Below are 20,347 nucleotides of genomic sequence, written 5' to 3'. Positions count from 1 at the left end.
CTAAAATGTTTATTTTATTTTACAGGATACTAAAATGTAAACATAAGATAAGCTGTAGCTAAGATACTTTTGAATGCTATCTCTGGCATACAACTTGAACACTGAAGTGAAGTTAAAAAAAAATGCATTAGCCTCTCAAGTGCTGCTGTCTGATGGACTAATGGACTGATGAGTCAGACTGCTGCATAGGCGCATGTGATGCTCTGCACTTTTGTTTGGTCCTTAATTTTTATTCCTTCATCTTTCAGAATTAAAGCACATGCAAAAAAGATTTTTGAACGTGTTACTGAAGAGATGGAATATCTTATTAATTCTTTCATTCCCTTGTTTTTCATCCTTTATTCAAGCAAATATTTTATGCAAATGTATTTATTTATTTATTTAGTTACATTATTTTTACTGGCAGGTAGGTCAGCTTGACCTTAAAAGCCCACTTAACCACAATATAGATGCATTAAGACATAATAAAGAAAAGCAACATGCTGTGTACTAGTAGACAATGCAAGCAAAATGACAAGTATAAAAACTTACAAAACAAACAGATTTTAATTTAAAATAGCCAGGGGGTCAAGCAGCATATGGTGACATAGGTTATCCACCAGGATAAAGCCAGACATGCTTGCTACAGTATAAGTTAAATTTCAAATTTATAACAAAGTCACAAGTGCACCATTTCTTGCTGAATAAGTGGGATGTTAGACCAATGATACACAGCTATGTTAGGCATGCATTTTATGTTAACAAGCCCTTGGTTTCATATCTAGAATGAAAGATGGTAATGGCTTTGATCATTAAATTATTAGTGGGAAAGTCCAAATAGGTAGGAGGTGGAGCCCATTTTTAGTGGAGGCCTATGGAGAAAAGCTCTAAAGTTTTACAAAACATTTTAAGAACAGTAATTTCACAATCTTTAAAAGAAAAAAAAAACAACTGCAATTTAAATAATTATACCAAATTATACATAACACAAAAACATTGGTTAAGAATAAATATAAGTCATATGACAATGATTTAATACTTGGAGACATTTTATCCAGTTTTTAGAAAAAAATAAAGATAAGTTAGTATAATACAAACATGAATTGCAATATGAAGTGAAAGAAAAGCAGGCTTATAGTAGATTAAAAAAAGATGTACTTATCAATGATTCTTTTTTTCCATTTGATTTGCAATGGGATTTGAAAAGTAGATGTTCTACTGAAACAAGCTTGGAAGAGTAAACCTTATCGTGTGACAAGAACTTGGAGAGAGGGACGATAAAAGATATTTTTCTAAATTCAGGAATCGAGCAAGAATAATCATATATGTTGATAATATGAATGAACTTTGTTGAAATAGATGTTTCTCAGCTTTTGATGAATTAATCTGGTACCAAATCCATCAGTCTTCCCTGCCATAGTTTGGAAAATCTTTCAGCTTTTGATCTTCCTTTGTCTATCTTACAGCTCCGAGGAAGGAAAACAATGTAGGCAGCCATGCATTTGATGAAAAATTGACAACAGCTTTAGCCATTGATGAGTTATTGTACACAATCCCCAGTTTATTTTGCTTGTTTGAAGCAATCTGTTTTCTCACTGGTAAATAATTTACTTATTTCTAGAAACTCATGTTTTATAAACACAGTTCTGGTTTTATTTGAGACTTTTATATGTGCTTCTTACAGTATATCATTCGGATCAGGAAAGTAAATTTTTTATGACAGTAAATGTTCCACAAGCCAGTTTATCCTGGCAGAAAAATCTGTCCTCATCTTGAGCAATGGGTCTGATTTTAATAATTTTGATAATTCTAGGGTGAGATATGTGTCAGGGGCAGGAAAGCATTTGTAAAGTGTTCTATTCCAGTGACTGTCAGCCCTGAAAGAAATGAATGTTTGTTAGGTATGGTCAAAACATGGATACTGCTTTTAAAATTCTTTCTGTCATTTTGGTGGAAAAGGGAAATTATACAATGATGGGTCACTGTTATTCAAAAACGTGCACGTTGATTGGACAGACCAACCAGCGTGCCCATTGTAAATTGAGCATTATACCAAAACAAAAAAGTCCAGCTACTAAAGTACCATTGAGCAGCCAGACATTTTTCTGTTATATGTTACAGATGCATGCCTCTCTACTGTCCATATTTTTGCGTCATATTTTTGGTTTCTTCTTCATAAAATTTGTGGTTTTCTGACAAGTTACTGAGGAGTGAAGTCACTAAATAATGACATGCATTTGAATTTCAGACTCCATAGCCTTCAGACAATACACACTAACACAAATCCTGTTATTCTAGCAGCTTTCTAAGTTTATAATGGCAGCATTTACAGTCTGCCCTTCATATCCTTCAGATAATGCACGCTAACGCAAATCTTGTTATTCTAGCAGCTTTCTAAATTTATAAGAGCAACATTTACAATCTGTCTCTATTTTGGGAATCCTTGTCCTCTATTTAAGAATTTGTCCACATTCCTTGAACTAAGAGGTTGACATGTATGTATGGAGGACAGACCAAATACAAGAAAAATCATGTATTCTCAGCAAAACTAAAGAAGTAGAAATGTACCTGGTTTTCCTTATATTTCTGAGCTATCTTGGCAGACTTATACCTCTGAACTGTCTTTTACTTTAAAAAAAAAGAAAAAAAAGCAGCAGAGATTCTTTTTTCTCCATTGCTTCTATTGAATAGTACTAATGTACTGTGCAAGTGTGAGAATGTAAGCCCTATACACATGACAGTGCATCAACAATTGCAGAAGAACAGGAAACAACCCTGTGGAGTACTACCATGCTGTTATACAAAGACATTCCCCAGGATTCAATAAAACCCATGTAGGCTCAATGAAGAGCTTACACGGAATGTGCCTATGTACATGTCCATGGTTCCTCCTCAGCATTGCACCATACATGTTAATTATGGCCTGCTGCCAAGGTAGAGCACAATAACAAAGCTGTGCCATACTTGTGGACTGTCCAGAAAACTTCTGGATAGTCAGTAAACAGAGTACAATACCTTTTGTCCATTAACCTGAATCAAAAGTTGAACAAAAGTGAGTTTGCCCACTGCTAAGAGGCATGGCACTTTTTTGAGAGATACAGCATGAAGTGCAAGGGTGGAGATGCAACCTATTTAAAAGCCAATAGGTGGGAATTTCAAATCTTTCATTGGAGTCTTAGCTTGGCTGTGGATATGCCTGGTGCTGTTGGTGAAGGAGTGTGCTTTCATGTGCAGAAGTGGGGAGCGTAGGAGCCCAGAGTTTTTCTTGGACTCCTAGTTAAGAAGTATAAACCCTAGATGCTACAGGGTGATTACCAGGGCTCAAAGTATAAGTCTGAGGCCTGGGATCAGTTGGCCAGGGAACTTAGTGCTATTGGTAACCCCAGCACTGGTGAGCAGTGTCGTCACCACTTCAATGACCTGAACTGTAGGAAGTTACTAATGTTTTTTTTCCCTCTCTGTCACCACAAATCTTCTCTTTTTCTAATTTATTAATTTATATTTATTATTATGATTTGATATTAATATATTATTTGTAACTACCTCTTATGTTGGCCTTATATATAATTTCATATTGATTTGCTGTTAATATACTTTCATTTATGTTATTTATTGCTGTGTTCTCATTGTAGGTTCATAGGTTCATAGGTAATTACTAGGTTATCTGCCCGAGAGCATCTATAAGCCTAGGCAGAATGTGTTTGCTTTCACTGCCCCCTTAGATTAGTTCCCCATGCCTCTGTCCAGCAGAGCTATTAGTTCCCTGTTCCTCTGTCCAGCAGAGCCACTGCAGTGATCCCTGGGGTGAATTTTCTGTTTCCCATCCACTCATCAAGGTTTCTCTTGAAGAGTGTTAGTGAGGGGCTCTGCCTAATGTAGATTGGAATCCTGTTCCAAAGCATGGGGAGTCTCTGGGACAGGAATCTATCCCTCCAGCATATCCTATTTATCATTGTGGTGAGGTTTAGATCCCTAGAATGTGTGGCTCTTGGGATTTGTTTTTTTTAGGTGGTGCATGTCCATCAATTCTGGGTTGGATACGGCCTTGTATGTCAGGCAGAGATCACCTCTGAGTAAGCGGTATGCAACCGAGTACAGCTGGACTTTCTTCAGTCGGGCTACATAGGGCATCTGTTTGAGGCCAGTAATCCTCTTGGTAAGGTACTTCTGTGGTCTTTCTAGCTGTTGCAGGTGTCTTGCAAGGTACATACCAAATGGGGTGTTGTACTCTATGATGGGTCTGGTGAGTGATGAGTACAGGGGCATAATAACCTCTTTTGTTCTAGATGCGGATACTTTTGTGATTAGGTGGGCCACATAGAAGGATTTTCTAACCATCTTGGCAATATGATTATCAAAGGAGAGATTAATCTTCTTGGGTCCCCAGATCCCTTATTACATTTTCTGAATTTAGGGGACAACTACATATGTGGTAGTTCATGGGTACTTTGTTTTTCCAAAGGGGATGACTATGTACTTTTTGGCATTTAGCTTGAGGCCATGATTTTGACACCAGGTATCTGTCTTAGTGAGAGCCTTCTGGAGGATGTCTATATCAGCCAGAGAGTCAATTATGGCCCCCCATTTGCTGTTGTCTGCAAACTTGGTCAGCCATATTCCTCCTGTGCTTGCCTGTACCTTTGAGAAGTATATACCGAACAGAAGGGGTCCCAGGACTGAGCCCTGGGGGATGCCACTTGTAACCGGTTTAGAGTCGGACCTAGAGCCTGCAACTCTCACAGTGTGGGTTCTATCTGTGAGTCAATTGGAAACCCATCTCGTGATGTAGGGATTTATGTTCAGGCTGGTGAGCTTGTCTATAATACCAGAATGGGGAATGGTGTTGAAAGCCTTTGCAAGGTCTAGTTAGGCTGTGTGGACCTCCTGTTCCTCATCTAAAGCCATGGTAACTGTCTCAAAAAAGTCCACCAGGTTTAGGAGGCATGAGACATTCTCTATCATTCCCCTTTCAGAGACCTTAATGTAATAATTGTTTTTGTCTCCATCTTTTCATTTAGTGTCCACTGTCCCTGCGAAAGGGTTCTCTCTCAGTGCCACACTTGCTGAATTCTTGGCCATTGGCCGCATCTGCAGTGAAGAAACCAGCCACAAGGACTCAAGGGCTTTAAACAGAAAATAAGTTATTGTAGGTGTCTAGCTACATTTCCCTCTTAGCCTGCTACTGTAGAAAGTACCTGGTCTAAAGCAGAAATAACTGGCTCTATCCACGGCTAGGGATGGCAGCTGCACCCCCACCCCCATTTGCTGTAAATACATTCCACAGTTAACTTTGTCTTTTTAGTTATCAGTAAACCAAGATAAAGCTCTAGGTGAAGAAAGGTAACCCAGTAGATACACTGGAATTGACCACTTGTAAAACAGATGCAAAAAGGTACTTAAACTGCCACATTTTGTCTGCTTCAGACTTGGTATCTACCCAGAAAGGACACAGCTGAAATCAGGTCTATAGATTGTTTTTCCCTACTAGATTCTAATAACTCCTAACAATTTGGCTATTTTGCACTTACCCTGAAATCTTTAGACTGCTGGAGGTTCTAGCCCACTCCATTCACTACGCTCACTCCACTCCCCTCCCTGCTCCTTATTTTCACCCACACCCAGTACATCTGCATTTATTCATAGCCTTATCCCCACCCCTAACTGCCAGCAATTAAGCTACACCACTACTCACCCCCTCCCCCTACATCCAAAACAATCATGCTACTACCTAATATAATAACAATCCTAACCTGCGTAGTTCTAGCTCACATTACATCCTACCAAGGCTCAACAGTCACATGCCCCAGCAACTTCCACTGCACTCTCTCAACACCCCCCTTAAATATTTACACTATAACTACACAACCCCTGCCACCAAAACCATCCTTCCAATACGCACACTCCATTACCATACACCTAACACACTCAAAAATGAAATATCTCTAAGATACCATAAACAAATTACTATGTATATAAAACATATCCTAAACACCCTCTATAAACCAGCCCTTGCTGGAGACATCCATCCAAATCCTGGTCCTTCCAAATCCAACCCAACCACAAACCCTAGTCCAAGCAACCCCCCCCACAACTCAACTCCTAGCCAACAAGAAAACAACAGACCTACTTATTATGTCCCTAAACATCAGAAGCGTATGCAATAAAATCCAAGAACTACACGCCAGCATAAGCATATATTCCCCAGATATTCTCTTCCTAACTGAAACCTGGCTCAAACCTCACATCAAAAGTGAGGAAATGCTTCCACCTTAATACTTCCACCTGAATACAACATCCTTCGCATAGACAGATTGTCCAAAAAGGAGGTGGAGTTGCATTGATATTTAAACATTACCTCAATATTCAACTCCTGAACTCATCTGCCCCTCACCACAACAATGAAGAAATCCTTTATGTCAATCTCAAACTAAACTCAAACAAAACAGTCAATATCATAGGATGCTATTTCCCACCATGGCAAAATAGTACACCTCTCGAAAATCTCCTGAGCTGGGCTACTCTATCTCTACCCCAGGAAACCATAATTCTCGGTGACTTTAACATCAACTGGCTATCCTGCAATAACAGTCTCTCAACCATTCACCTTAATCTCCATGGGTTTACTCAACTCATTCAAGCCCCTACCCGAATCAACAAAACCCCTAACAATCATACCTTACTTGACTGGATCTTAGTCAACAAAGCCCCTCACTCTTACCTAGCAGGCTGCTTACCTGATAGCCTTAGTGACCACTCTCTTACTTAACTAATTCAGCACCACACAAATAGTCTGAAGCCTATTATTCACAGGCAAATATGGAACAAGTTCAGTTTCAACCCCAACTCCTTTATCTCCTCCCTGCAAAAAATTAACTGGTCACCACTAAAATACCTCAACCTACATGAGGCTATCCACTTCTTCAACAGTACCTTCCTCTCCAGTCTAAACACCCATGCTCCTGTAAGAAATGCCAAAGTCAGATCCAGGCATGCCCCATGGTTACAAAAGACCACCAGAACCCTAATGAAATCCAGAGATAAGACCTGGGAGCACTGGCGATGAACAAAAAATAACACAGATAGGCAACCATTCCTTGAACTGCGCAATAAAGCCAAAAAGCATATAAAATTAGACAAATCCCTCTACTATAAATCCACCCTAAACTCTAACAACCACAACCCTAAGCAATTCTGGTCCACTATTAACACTATCCTCCACCCAGAGAAGGTTGATATCCCCCAGCTGTCCATTCCTCCCTTCTCCAACAGTATTGCTGAATCCTTCGACGAACACTTCACTAAAACTATAACATCTCTAAACAAACAACACTCCCCTACAACAGCCCCGCCAACTCCTAACCCTAACCCCCCCACTCCTCTTTTCTTCTTCACCTCAATTCCTACCTTCAACATAAAAAGACTATTGTCAAAACTTAAACCCACCAAAATCACAGCTGACAACCTCCCCTCTGAATACTTGAAAACTGCGGCTGATACACTAGCCTACCGAATTTCAATTCTATTCAACCATTCCATAACAGAAGACTATGTTCCTTTGATATGGAAAATATCCCACATCATTCCCCTCCACAAAGGCACCCCCTCCACCGACCTCTCCAAATACCGCCCCATTGCTATTCTCTCCTCTATCTCCAAGATACTTGAAAAATGTATCAACACCCAGGTCTCCAACTACCTCCTAGCTAATAATATCCTCTCCAAAACCCAACATGGTTTCAGGACATATCACAGCACTACCTCTGCTCTGCTCTCCTTCACCAACACTAGACTTCATCACAAAAACAATGGCCTCTTCTCTACTGCCGTATTTCTAGGTCTCTCAAAGGCCTTTGACATGGTATCTCATGAGCTACTACTCTCTACTCTCCCCAACCTCTCCTTCTCACAATCAGCCTGCAACTGGTTCCACAGCTATCTACATGGATGCCAGAAATCAGTAATCTGGGATGATAACATATCACCTCACCTCCCAGTTACTCTTGGAGTTCCCCAAGGGTCTATCCTTGGCCCTCTGCTATTCTCATTTTTTACTAACAACCTACATACTGCCACCACACAAGCATCTCTTATACAGTACACAGATGAATCTACTCTCATATGCTCTGCCCCCACTCTACCAGAACTACAACAAATCACACAGGAATCATTCTCTTCTGTAGAAAGCTGGCTATCCAATGCTCAGCTCCTACTCAATCCAAGTAAGACAAAACTTCTCCTGTTCCAACCTTCCAAAGCCAACCAAAACACCCCTCCACTTCAGCATTTTTGCCAAAGACAATACCATCATCTTTCCATCAGAACACACAAAATTACTCGGTGTGGAAATAGACAACAACCTTAGATTTGACACCCACATATCTCTCACAATTAAAAAAGTTCACAAGAAACTTGGTGCATTACATCAAAGCCGCCAATTCCTAATCAAGGCGGCTAGACTCTCCATAGCCAATTCCCAGCTAATCTCCACCCTACTCTATGCATCTCCCATACTTACCAACCTTTGACAGATAGACCTACACAAGCTGGATGCTTGTTACAACAAAATTGCTAAATTTGCCACTGGAACCTCCTACCGCAGCCATCCCTTAAAGAACTAAACTGGCTAGAACTCCCACAACTTCTTCACCTTAATCAACTCACCCTCGCTTATAAACTTAACCACCCACTTAACATCCCTTCCCTTCAAACCCTTCTCCAACCCTATCACCTCACTAGGCCCCTAAGATCAAGCAACAAAAGTAAACCCACTGTTATCAAACCCAAAAACTCAGCAGGAGAAGCCATATTTTCATGTACCATATCTAAACTTTGGAACAATTTTCCACCCTCTATAACTACTCTACCTTCCAGCAGCCTTTTCAAGACTGCACTCAAATTCCACTTAAATTTGCACTGGCTTTGTCCATGTTCTAATCCAGACTAACACCCCCCCCCACCTAGACTCTTAACCCAACTATACTACCGCCACTACTAACCACGGTCAGAAATAGCTAGTTGTCTTTACATACTTTAACATCTTGTCTGACAACTTTGTTACTAATATTATAAATGACAAGAAACTATCTTAACTTGCAACATTTACTGTATATACTGTTGCTAATCAATATTGTGTTATTGTATTAAAGTCAACAACCTGTAATGTTGTTTACTATTGCTGCAACTTTGTATCTCTATTTATCATGTACATGATGTGGAGCTTTTCTCCCTGGGCATCTGCTGAAAAAGGACTTGCGTCCAGATGAAATTTCCTGGTAAACAAATGTAAATAAAAAAATAAATAAATAAAATTAAAAAATCTGCCCTTAACAAAGCCAAACTGGGTAGGTTCCAATGTTTTGAGGTTCCCAATGTCTCTGTTAATGAGTTCCATAAATTTGTGCTCCATAGCCTTGCAGACCAGGCTAGTCAGGCTTATAGGCGATAGTTCCTGGGGTCTGTTGTGGCTCCACCTTTGTGGAACAGGATAATTGTTGCTGTGCGCCACTCTATGGGTACGTAGCCTGTAGAGAGGCTGAGTATGAACAGTGTGTTTAGGTGAGGGGTTAGTTCATTTTAGAGCTCGTGTAAGACACAGCCTGGGACACCGTCCGGTCCCATTGAAGCTGTGTTTTTGGCTTTGGATAGGGCTGTTTTAACCTGTGTGTCAGCGATTGCCAGGGCTCTACATTCTTCTGGTATGGTTATGGGCCCTTTAGGGGGTGAGAGGGGGTGAAGTTTGCACTAAACCTGTCTGCCAGAATATTGGCAATATCAGTCAGTTCAGTGTATTTTGTGCCATTCTGCACTAACTCAGAGCAGATCTGTGAGTTTCCACTTAGGTTCTTGACATAGCTAAAGAACACTTTGTGGTTATCTTTGGAGTCCGTGGCAATTTTTCTTTCGAAGCTAGACTTGGATGATTTTATGAGGGATCGTAGCTTCTTGCTGATACTGATCAAGGATATCTTTCCTTTTTGGGATTTTACTCTTTTCTGTACTAGTTTCCTCCTTCTATTGTATAGCTTGTTTATGGCAGGGGTCCACCAGACTGGTTTCCTTTTCTTGGAGGAGTGAGTCTTGGTTTTGCTTGCGATAGCACGATCCATGCATTCTTGCAGGTTCTCATAGACAGCGTTTGTAAGGGATTCAGCAGTTGGACAGCATAGTCCTTTAGCATATGGGCTGTGAACCTTTCCTTTTTGGTCTTAAGTAACATGGTTTGCTTTTGAAAAGTTTTTCATGGTGGTTTCCTTGATTGGGGGTGGGGGTGGAATATGGATAACCAGAGTGATTAGTCTATGGTCTGATCTAACCAGCGAGGGGTTGACCTCCAGTGTGGAAATGACCAGGTCCAATATGTCACTTTTGGTGGGAAGTGTTGACCAGTTGATCCAGGGCATTTGAGTTTATAAATTCTAGGAAGCGTTGGGCAAGGGAGTTAGCACTTGAATATTTCTCCCAGTTAATGTTTGGGTAATTGAACTCACCCAATATTAGGGGCATTTGGTAGGACCTTCATATTTTCCAGTGTCTCCAGAAATGCGGAATGGAGGTCCTGGGTCATGGTAGGTGATCTGTAGTAAGCTACAATTTTAATTTGCAGTTTTGCTCATTGTTATTTGCACATGGATGATCTCTGAGGCATCGTGCTGTACAACTAACCTGGAGGTGTGGGTATCCTTGATGAATATGGATACACCCCCGCCTTTTGTGTTTCGGTCTGGGTTCCTTGGCCAAAAAGTATGGTATGAGTTATAGCTTGGTAGTGCTGTGGTGCTCTTTGGAGCCTTAAACCAGGTTTCTGTTACTTTACAGATATCAATGTTCTCCATACTGAGGAGTGCCTCGAGTGTATGCATTTTGAGGTTTAGTCTTCTGGCGTTGAGTAGCATTAGCCTCAGTTTTTGGTTACTTGTGCTATGTATGGTGGTGGGTTTGTCTTTTGAGCCTTTCCAAAAAAAGGCACTATGAGGAGGCAAAAGCCTTAGCCAGTATTTGAAAGCCTAAGGGTGACAGGTGCAAGCCATCTCTTGTGAAGCAACATGGTTTATCAAGCATGTCATCCCAGGGAGACAGATACTGGATCCCCTTTGAATGACAGCAGAAACTTAGCCAATTGTTGAAATTGATATTTTTTTTCTTTATTCTGTGGCATTATTCTTGGTGAGAGCTGGATGCTACTCAGGGTCAGGGTCATACCGGTCTGGGCTATGTGATCAGACAGCTCTTCCATGTCTCTTTTCCTGTAGTCCAGGGAGGTATGTCTCAGGTCATTCACACCAACATTGACAATGACAGAGACATATTTGTACATGTTCTGGAGTGACCTGAGTGCTTGTGTTATGTGGTGGATCCTGGCACCTGACAGGCAGATAACTGTAACCTTTGCCTTGTCCTGCCTAGTTAGTGGGACATCAGTGTGCCTGACTGTAGTCACCTGTTGCTAGTGTGTTGGGTATGTTATTTTGCCTTAAGGTCTGTGATTACATGGCACACTGATTATGTGAAGTACGTGTTTCATGGTTTGTGATGGAGTGTGGAGGTTGCTTGGATGTCTGCTTTGGATGTCTCTGTTGCTTTTGCAGATTTTTATTTAGAGCTTCTGAGTATGTTCATGTATTTATGTGTGTTATTTGCCAGCGTTGGTTGAGCAGGTCTATGTGAGACTGGTGGTGTGTTGCAAGTATTTCCCTTCTCCTCTTGACTGTCAGTTCCAGTCTTGGGTTGAGAGAGCTTTGCCTCCAGTTTGGCTGTATAACTGCATCTCTTGCATATATTAGTGTTTGGTGGTTGGAGGAGAGAGTTGCCTGTGTACATGAGACAGTTGTAACATTGCCTCAAAATGCCCAGATTCACCAGTTAGACTAGAGAGTACACCTGAAACTGCCCTTTGGACATGCCTGAATAGGTAAAGTGAGCTGTTTTACTGATTGGCTGGCAATGAAGAATAGAGCCTTGTCCTTCTGGACAGTATAGGGAATTATATTCCTTTATATTTATTTTGATTAATCATTATTATCTTCTATAATGTTAATACTAATATTTGTTTGGTTATGTTTATTTATACTTTGTTTATTTATTTAATTTAATATAGTGCGTCAGGGTAAGCTGGTTCCAGGTGATCCACCTACCTTAGCTCCCATTGCCATGGCACCGGGGATCAGCACATTTGGGCTCTAGCCTGGTGGCACCCCCTCTGCTGCCCCTGCACTACCTGGACCATCAGTTATTTCTGCAACACAGGCTGGGATTGGTTTCCTCCCCCTGTGTGGAAGTGGAGGGGGTGATTATGTCACCAATGAGGAGCTATCAGGCATGGTGCATGGCCTGCTGTGTTGAATTCCCAGTGCATGCATACACCAGTTGGATAGCATGTTGTCCATCCTGGTCAGGCAGTCTCATCTAGTGCAACGGCATCAACCACTGCCTCCACAGGAGGATTATAGGTACAGAGCTGATAATCCCATGGGTGAGGACTTGAGCCACACTGCTACCATGTCTGATGTCTATTGGATTGGGATTTCACAATACCCTCCCCGACCAAGGTGTTTATCCCCTCTTGTGTCACACATCAACCCTGTCTGCTGTCTTGTCTGTTTTGTCTGTCTGCAAAAGCTTACGCACCTTCTCAACTTACCTCCCCCACATGCACCTATGTCTCTTCCCCAACATTCCACTCTCACCTTAAAAAAATGGGCACCTATCCCAAACAAAAACATTGTCCCATACATAGCTCTCCATTTCACACACGTGTCCACTGGATACACTTAATTTGATCCAGTTGGCTTTACAATGCACTTATGTTATCCTCACCCCTCTCTCTGGGGGTGACTGTCAAATTCAGCACAAAAATCTGTTAAAGCACACAGTTGTTACTGTACAAAAAATGGATAGCTATGGTTCTTTTCCACATCATTCCTACACATACTTACCTGCCATTCACTATGCTTGCACCTCATTTTGCCACTGTCCTATCTCCCCATTTTTCATTCCTTTAAAGATCTTTTGCATGATGCTGCACAATGTGCAGTGTCACTAAGCTCAGCTAGATGGCACTATATTGATAGATGCATGTGAAATAATAAAAACCATGATTAAATGGTACACCTGTGCCCTATTTTAAACCCAGGACCATTGCATCAACTCACCAAGCTACACAGCTGTTAATTAACAGAGGTGGTTTAAGCAAAACATACCAATTGCCAAGTTACCATCATTAAGCATATCTAAGCAGCATTGCATCATGTCGCACAAATTTGCTTACAGAATAATGTAAAAAAAATGGGAGTGGAACTTCGAATCTGATACAGGAATACATCACTAGAAAGCCAGAAACAGAATAATGGATGTAAGTGAGGTCTCTAACAGCAGGTTACTATACACTTCAATCTGCAACATTTAAAAATATACCTGCTAAAACATTAATGGTAAAATAGGTGTTTAAATGGTATTCTGGTGGAAAAATACATCTCTATAAAGCCATGCGCATAATAATGTATGTAAATGAGGTATGCAACAGCTTGTAGGTGTGGAATTATATGTTAAAAATACAGCTGCTATAACAGTGACTCAGTATCTCAGTCTGTTAAATGCTTTGAAAACATTAATTGTTGGGACACATGGTCCTAGGTTCAAATCCAGTGGTGTGTAGCATTTAAAATACATGTATGTGTACATCACCACTGTGAATTCTGAAATGAATGACTGTGTCATCAACTATTTATCCACCAAATACATTTTAGATGGAATGTCTGCTGTTCAGTGATGGAAGTTGAAGACCTGCAGATAGAATACAGTTGACAAATTCCTATTGCAACACTAGAAGGTGCATAGAGTGTCAAGTCATGCATTACTATGCCTTCACAGTGGATTTTAAGTTATGTAATACAAAGGAGGCCCAGTAATAGCAGACTACAGCACACATTCATTTGCTACTGATATTACAGATAAGCACTGCTGCACAACTAACATACACATAAGGAGTTTGTGCTAGCAACAAGGATTACCAGCACACACATTCCAGACAACTACCATAATGTAACAAATTGCTTGGCAGTTGTTCAAATGGTTGACATAATGGTAAATGTACTGCCTACCTTGTTCAAGGACACAACAAACATGTTGCAGATTACTCTGCTAATGATACCTTTGGCTACCATACTTACATTAAACACATACCTCAATTTCTTGTGGGATGGATTCCATTAATCAGGCTCTGGCTGTACACCAGCTGCCATTACTCATAAGTGTTGTTGTCCTCCACATTCTACAGCCTCTCTAACTATGCGTATTGCCTGCAGCAGCAGCTGCTGCAGCCTCTAGCATACACATGTGTGTGTAATAAATATCTACTACAAATATCCTCTCTAGCAACCATACTTACCTTAAACACATACCTCAATTTCCTGTGGGATGGATTCCCTCAATTAGGCTCTGGCTGTACACGACTGCCATTACTCATAAGTGCTGTTGTCCTCCAAATTATGCAGCCTCTCTCACTATGCTTATTGCCTGCACCAGCAGCACCTGCTGCAGCTTCTAGCATACACATGTGTGTAATAAATATCTACTACAAATATCATCTCTGTGCTGAGATAGTATTTCTACCCAGCATTTGCACCCCATCATATGAAAAAGGGGTTGATTCTACAGTGAAGTTTTAAATCTCCTTCAATAGGTGCATGGGATTGCCTGATTACACTGCAAATCAGCTGTGTATGCTTCAATTAGCATTATTCAACCACAGATTGGTTCAATGGCAATTGCCTGCTAATGAGAATCATTTTAAAAAGGCAAATTACTAGCTAGGGAGACCATTGTGTAGGACAGCTACTTTCCATGGTGAGCTCGTCACAAAACGTATATATCTGTATCTTTCAAATGACAAATATTCTACTCCATCAGGTATATAACCATTTAGTTTCAACATGGTGCATATGTTTTAATATACTTAGGGGGAATGGGGATTACATCAGTAAGCCTTTCCTAGACCTGTACAGGTGACATACCATTGATCTTCAGCTGTGTACCACCTACAGAGTATGTAAACAACAGCAAGGGTTTAATGCTGTCTGTTAACTAGAGACACAGGTCTCTTGAATACTGCCTTTGTTGGCGGTTGTAATACTACACAGCTATGTTTTGGCATTGAACTACATACATATAGTATGGGGGGCTTTCCTGCTAAGAGCTGTGTTGGGTGTGTAATCATATATGAGTATCTGTCATGGCACAAGTAGATGTAGGTCACTATTGCCACTATCCTAGTTGCCTCCATACCCTTTGTATGATTGTCACACTGCTGCATATGAGATGTGTAATCAAGCAGGGAATACTGATAGCCTTCCTTTTGTGCTGTATCTGTACATACTATACTCCCACATATGAAATCTTGACATGTGTTCTCATTATTTTGTATGTAAGGTGATAATATACATGGCGGATGTCACCCACCATACCTTCCAACCGTCCCAAATTACTCGCTTTTTACCGAATTTTGGGGTCCAAATGATGGGGTCCATGATTCCCGAGTGACACCCCATCATTTCCGATTTTTTCCCCTTTATTTTTACATTTTGCGCTGTTTTGTCTGACGTCATCCCATGCCCGATGATGTCAGTGCTGTCGGTGCTACCAACCTATCAGAATTTAAGCTTTGCACACATTTTCTGGATGGGCTGTTCAAATGCTGCAAGCGGGCTTCTGTTCAAATGCTATCAGGAATTGGGAAATGTGTTTGAATGGACGTTATGTGAAATGAGCCTGTCAGTTTGGTAACAGACTCTGCACACACTTTCCGGCTGGGCTGTTCAAATGCTACAAGTGGGCTTCTGTCTTCTGTTCAAATGCTATTGGGAAGTGTGGTCGAATGAACGTTATGTGGAATGAGCCTATCAGTTTGGATTGGTAATGTCAGAATGAGCCTGTCAGTTTGGATTTTAAGACTGAGTAAAAAAAACTCACAGTCTCCCAATTTAAACACTTGCTTTAAACTCAGAGCCAATAGGAAATTGATCATAAACATGATGTCATCTTCCAAAATCTTAATTAAAGCAATATTACCAATTTATAAAAAAGGTTTAAGTTATATATACAACAAAAATCACTTCCAATAAAGACATGAAAAAACCTTTGCAACCAATTCTTCAGGTTCACTGCTAAGCAAACTTTTCCTAGAACCAGTTATTCTAAGACCCTAAGTCTTGTTCATTTAAAAACCACATAGTAAATATTGCTACTCCTATTACACAAATGCATATAAAGATATGTACAGAATGCTAATACATTATGTACCATAACTATCCTAAGATATCTAAGCATACATTATTAATTTTTTTAAATAATCTTAATATAAATTATATATATATATATATATATATATATATATATATATATATATATATATATATATATCTATATATATATATATATATATATATATATATATATATATATATATATATATATATCATTTAAATTAATACTAAAAATCCCACATTATTATGTTTAACTCATATTATATTAACTAGAAGAAAGACCTGCTAAAATTTAAATTAATACAAAATAAATAGCCATTTCGTAGACTCAAACCTATTTTTTACACACCACACCACAGAAACTTCATCGAGAGGAAAAGTTATTGGTAAAAGAATTTTGGGCCATTTTATGCCCTTGGTGCATAAAGTTTATGGCATAGCTCCTACATGGGCACAGGGTGAATTGTCCCCTGGTCCTAGAAGTATACAGGCTTCTGACCAATCTATTAGGTTTTTAACTACTCATTCACTAGATTCTCGCCACACCAGGGAGATTATCAATAATAATTGGGCCTTCATTTCAGATGATACTCAACTCAGAAATTCTTTAAGTTCTACCCCGCAACTGACTTTTAGAAGGGGTTTGAACTTGAAATGTCTAGTTGAGAGGCCCATAAGAACTTCTAAAATGAAGTTGGGTATGACTAATTGTGGGAGATGTCATCAATGTAATTATATTAAAATGACAAATAAAGTAAAAATTAGAGATAGAGAATAATATATATATGGTAGACACAATTGTGACCCCCAGGGGGGGTAGTTTATGTAGCCACCTATGATCAATGTGAGGCATTTTATATCGGACAAACTGAGAGGAAAGTAAAACTAAGGATTTACGAACACCAGTATAGTATTAATAATAAAATCAATACCAATGCTTTAGCTAGACATACCTCAACTTTTCCTTCCCACCATTTTATGTTTGCAGTGCTGCAACAAATGGAGTTCAAACAGAGAGGAGGACTTGGGAACTTAAATTGGAAGAGGCAGAGTTGGAATGGCAGATCTGAACAGCAGCATATATTTTCCCTGGGTTAAACGAGGCTTTATCCATTAAATGTTTATTAAAATTGAAGGCAGTTACTAGGCAGGAACGGGTTTTATACTTTTCCTCTCGATGAAATTTCTGTGGTGTGTAAAAAAATAGGTTTGAGACTAGGAAATGGCTATTTACCTTGTATTAATTTAAATTTTATCAGGTCTTTCTTCTAGTTAATATGTCTTTGGGCTTTTCCCAGTCAGGGGTCGCCACAGCGGAACTTCGGTCCGCTAATGATTGGCAGTTGATTTTTATGTACCGGCTTGCCAGGCCTGACACACAACCTACAATGAAGGAACGCCCATTCACGCATGTCTCCACGCAGAAGATGCTCTCGCTGAGAATCAAACCGGACAGCGTCTTACTGTGAGGCGACAACGCTACTGCAGCACCACCACCGCGGGTCTTTCTTCTAGTTAATATAATATGTGTTAAACATAATAATGTGGGATTTTAGTATTAATTTAAATGATATATATATATATATATATATATATATATATATATATATATATATATATATGTATATATATATATATAGATATATATATATATATATATAGATATTATTAAGATTATTTTAAACATGTAATGATATATGCTTTGATAGCTTAGGATAGATATGGTGCATAATGTATTAGCATTCTGTACATATCTTTATATGCATTTGTACAATAGGAGTAGCAATATTTGCTATGTGGTTTTTAAATGAATAAGACTTAGTGTCTTAGAATAATTGGTTCTAGGAAGAGTTTTCTTAGCAGTGAACCTAAAGAATTGGTTGAAAATATTTTTTCATTTCTTTATTGGAAGCAATTTTTGTTGTATATATAACTGAAACCTTTTTTTATAAATTGGTAATATTGCTTTAATTAAGACTTTGGAAAATGGCATCATGTTTGTGATCAATTGCCTATTGGCTCTGAGTTTAAAGTGAATGTTTAAACTGGGAGACTGCAAGTTTTTTTTTCTCACTCTGAAGAAGCTGATGCACTTGTGTCAGTGAAAGCGCTAACGTTAATAAAGTGTCGAAGAATCTGTGGCCTGCTCGTTTTTTAGTTTATCTGGTTTGGCAGTAGTAGATTTTAGTTTGGATTTTAAGGTAACAGGCAGAAACCTCAAATACTGCTGCTTGCTTTCAAACGGATTTTAAGTAAGTGTGTGTGTGTGTGTGTGTGTGTGTGTGTGTGTGTGTGTGTGTGTGTGTGTGTGTGTGTGTGTGTGTGTGTGTGTGTATTACCCCCATTATAATGCACCTAGTGGCTAGATGTACTCAGGCTCAAACCCTGTACTCTGGGTATAGGGCAAAAAGTGCCCAATGTCCCTACCCACCACCACTTGTGATTTTTTTTGTTCTGTTCCTCATAAACTCTGTGGTTTCAGGATGTTTGTGACAAATCACTGAAGGATGAATTTATTGCATAATGACAGGCATTTGAATTTCAGACTTCATATTCTTCAGAAAATAAATGGTAAAAAAAATTGTATTCTAGCAATTTTCTAAGTTTATAAGATCAGTATTTGAAATGTGTCCCTAATATGGGGCTGTATTCCCCCATTGTTGGCTTTGTCCAGGTTTTTTTGTGCTAAGAGGTTGAGAACTATGATGAGAAGTGATAACTGAATTCACTAAACGATAGCCATTTAAGTGTTAGTCTTCCGATCTTTTGGAAAACAAGCTGCTTGTTTGGCATAGTGGTATGCTGCTCTGACTGTAGTGCACCGAGTTCCTGTGTTCAAGACTTGCCAGTGAAATGCTTGGTAGTAGCACAACATTTTATTCTAGCAACTTTCCAAAATTATACAAGCAATGTTTAAAATGTGTCCCTGGTTTTTGCCCCCCCCCCAAAAAAAAAAAAAAAAAAACTTAAATTGAAAATGAGTGCAAGACGCTGTGCAATATGCCTATGCCTTACACTACTGTCATTCTATTTTTATATGTATAGTGTGTGTGTGTGTGTGTGTGTGTGTGTGTGTGTGTGTGTGTGTGTGTGTGTGTGTGTGTGTGTGTGTGTGTGTGTGTGTGTGTGTGTGTGTGTGTGCGTGTGTGTGTCAAAGTAGACTTTTATGATGGAAATGTTCTGAACTGGGCAATTTTGTCATTACTGGTTCATGCATTTTGTTTCATTGCCTACTGAAAAAACGTTCAAATAATACATTTAAAATGTACTGTAACTAAGTGGGCTGTATTATACAAGGAATATAATTTAGGAATTTTCTATGTTTATAAGATCAGTATTTGAAATGTGTCCCTATTTTGGGGCTGTATTCCCCCATTATTGGCTTGTCCAGGTTTTTTGTGCTAAGAGGTTGAGAACTATGGTGACAAGAGAGAACTGGATTCACTTAATGATATAGCCATTTAAGTTTCAGTCTTCCTATCTTTTAGGAAACAAGCTGTTGATTTTACACTTTTGTATGTTGCTCTGACTGTAATGCACAGAGTTCTGTGTACAAGGCATGCCAGTGAAATGCATGGTGATAATGCAACATTTTATTCTAGCAACTTTGCAAATTACACAAGCAATGTTTAAAATGTGTGCCTGGTTTTTGACCTTTTGCCCCCCCCCCAAAAAAAAACGTAAATTGAAAATAAGTGTAAGAAGCTGTGCAAGATACCTATGCCTTACACTACTGTCATTCTATTTTTATATGTATATTGTGTGTGTGTGTGTAAGTAGACTTATATGATGGAAATGTTCTGAATTGGGCAGTTTTGGCATTACTGTTTCATGCATTTCGTTTCATTGCCTACTGAAAAAATGTTCAAACAATACATTTAAAATGTGCTCTGTCTAACAAGTGTGCTGTATTATACAAGGAATATAATTTACTAAAATCAGGACGGTGTATCAAAGAACACATGTATGTTTCTTGTTTTGTATGCAAGGGGCCAGTGATTTGAAAACAACCCAAAGGTAATCTTTATCCGCCACTGGCCAGATGCATTTTCTTTGGATGTGGTGTAGCTTTCAATGCTATTTTAATGAATGTGAGTTTCAAGGGCAGAGAC

This window comes from Protopterus annectens, chromosome 7.part0 (genome assembly GCF_019279795.1).
Source record: "Protopterus annectens isolate FY-2018-M chromosome 7.part0, PAN1.0, whole genome shotgun sequence".
Classification (NCBI taxonomy): Eukaryota; Metazoa; Chordata; order Ceratodontiformes; family Protopteridae; genus Protopterus; species Protopterus annectens.
This window is presented reverse-complemented; position numbering follows the sequence as displayed.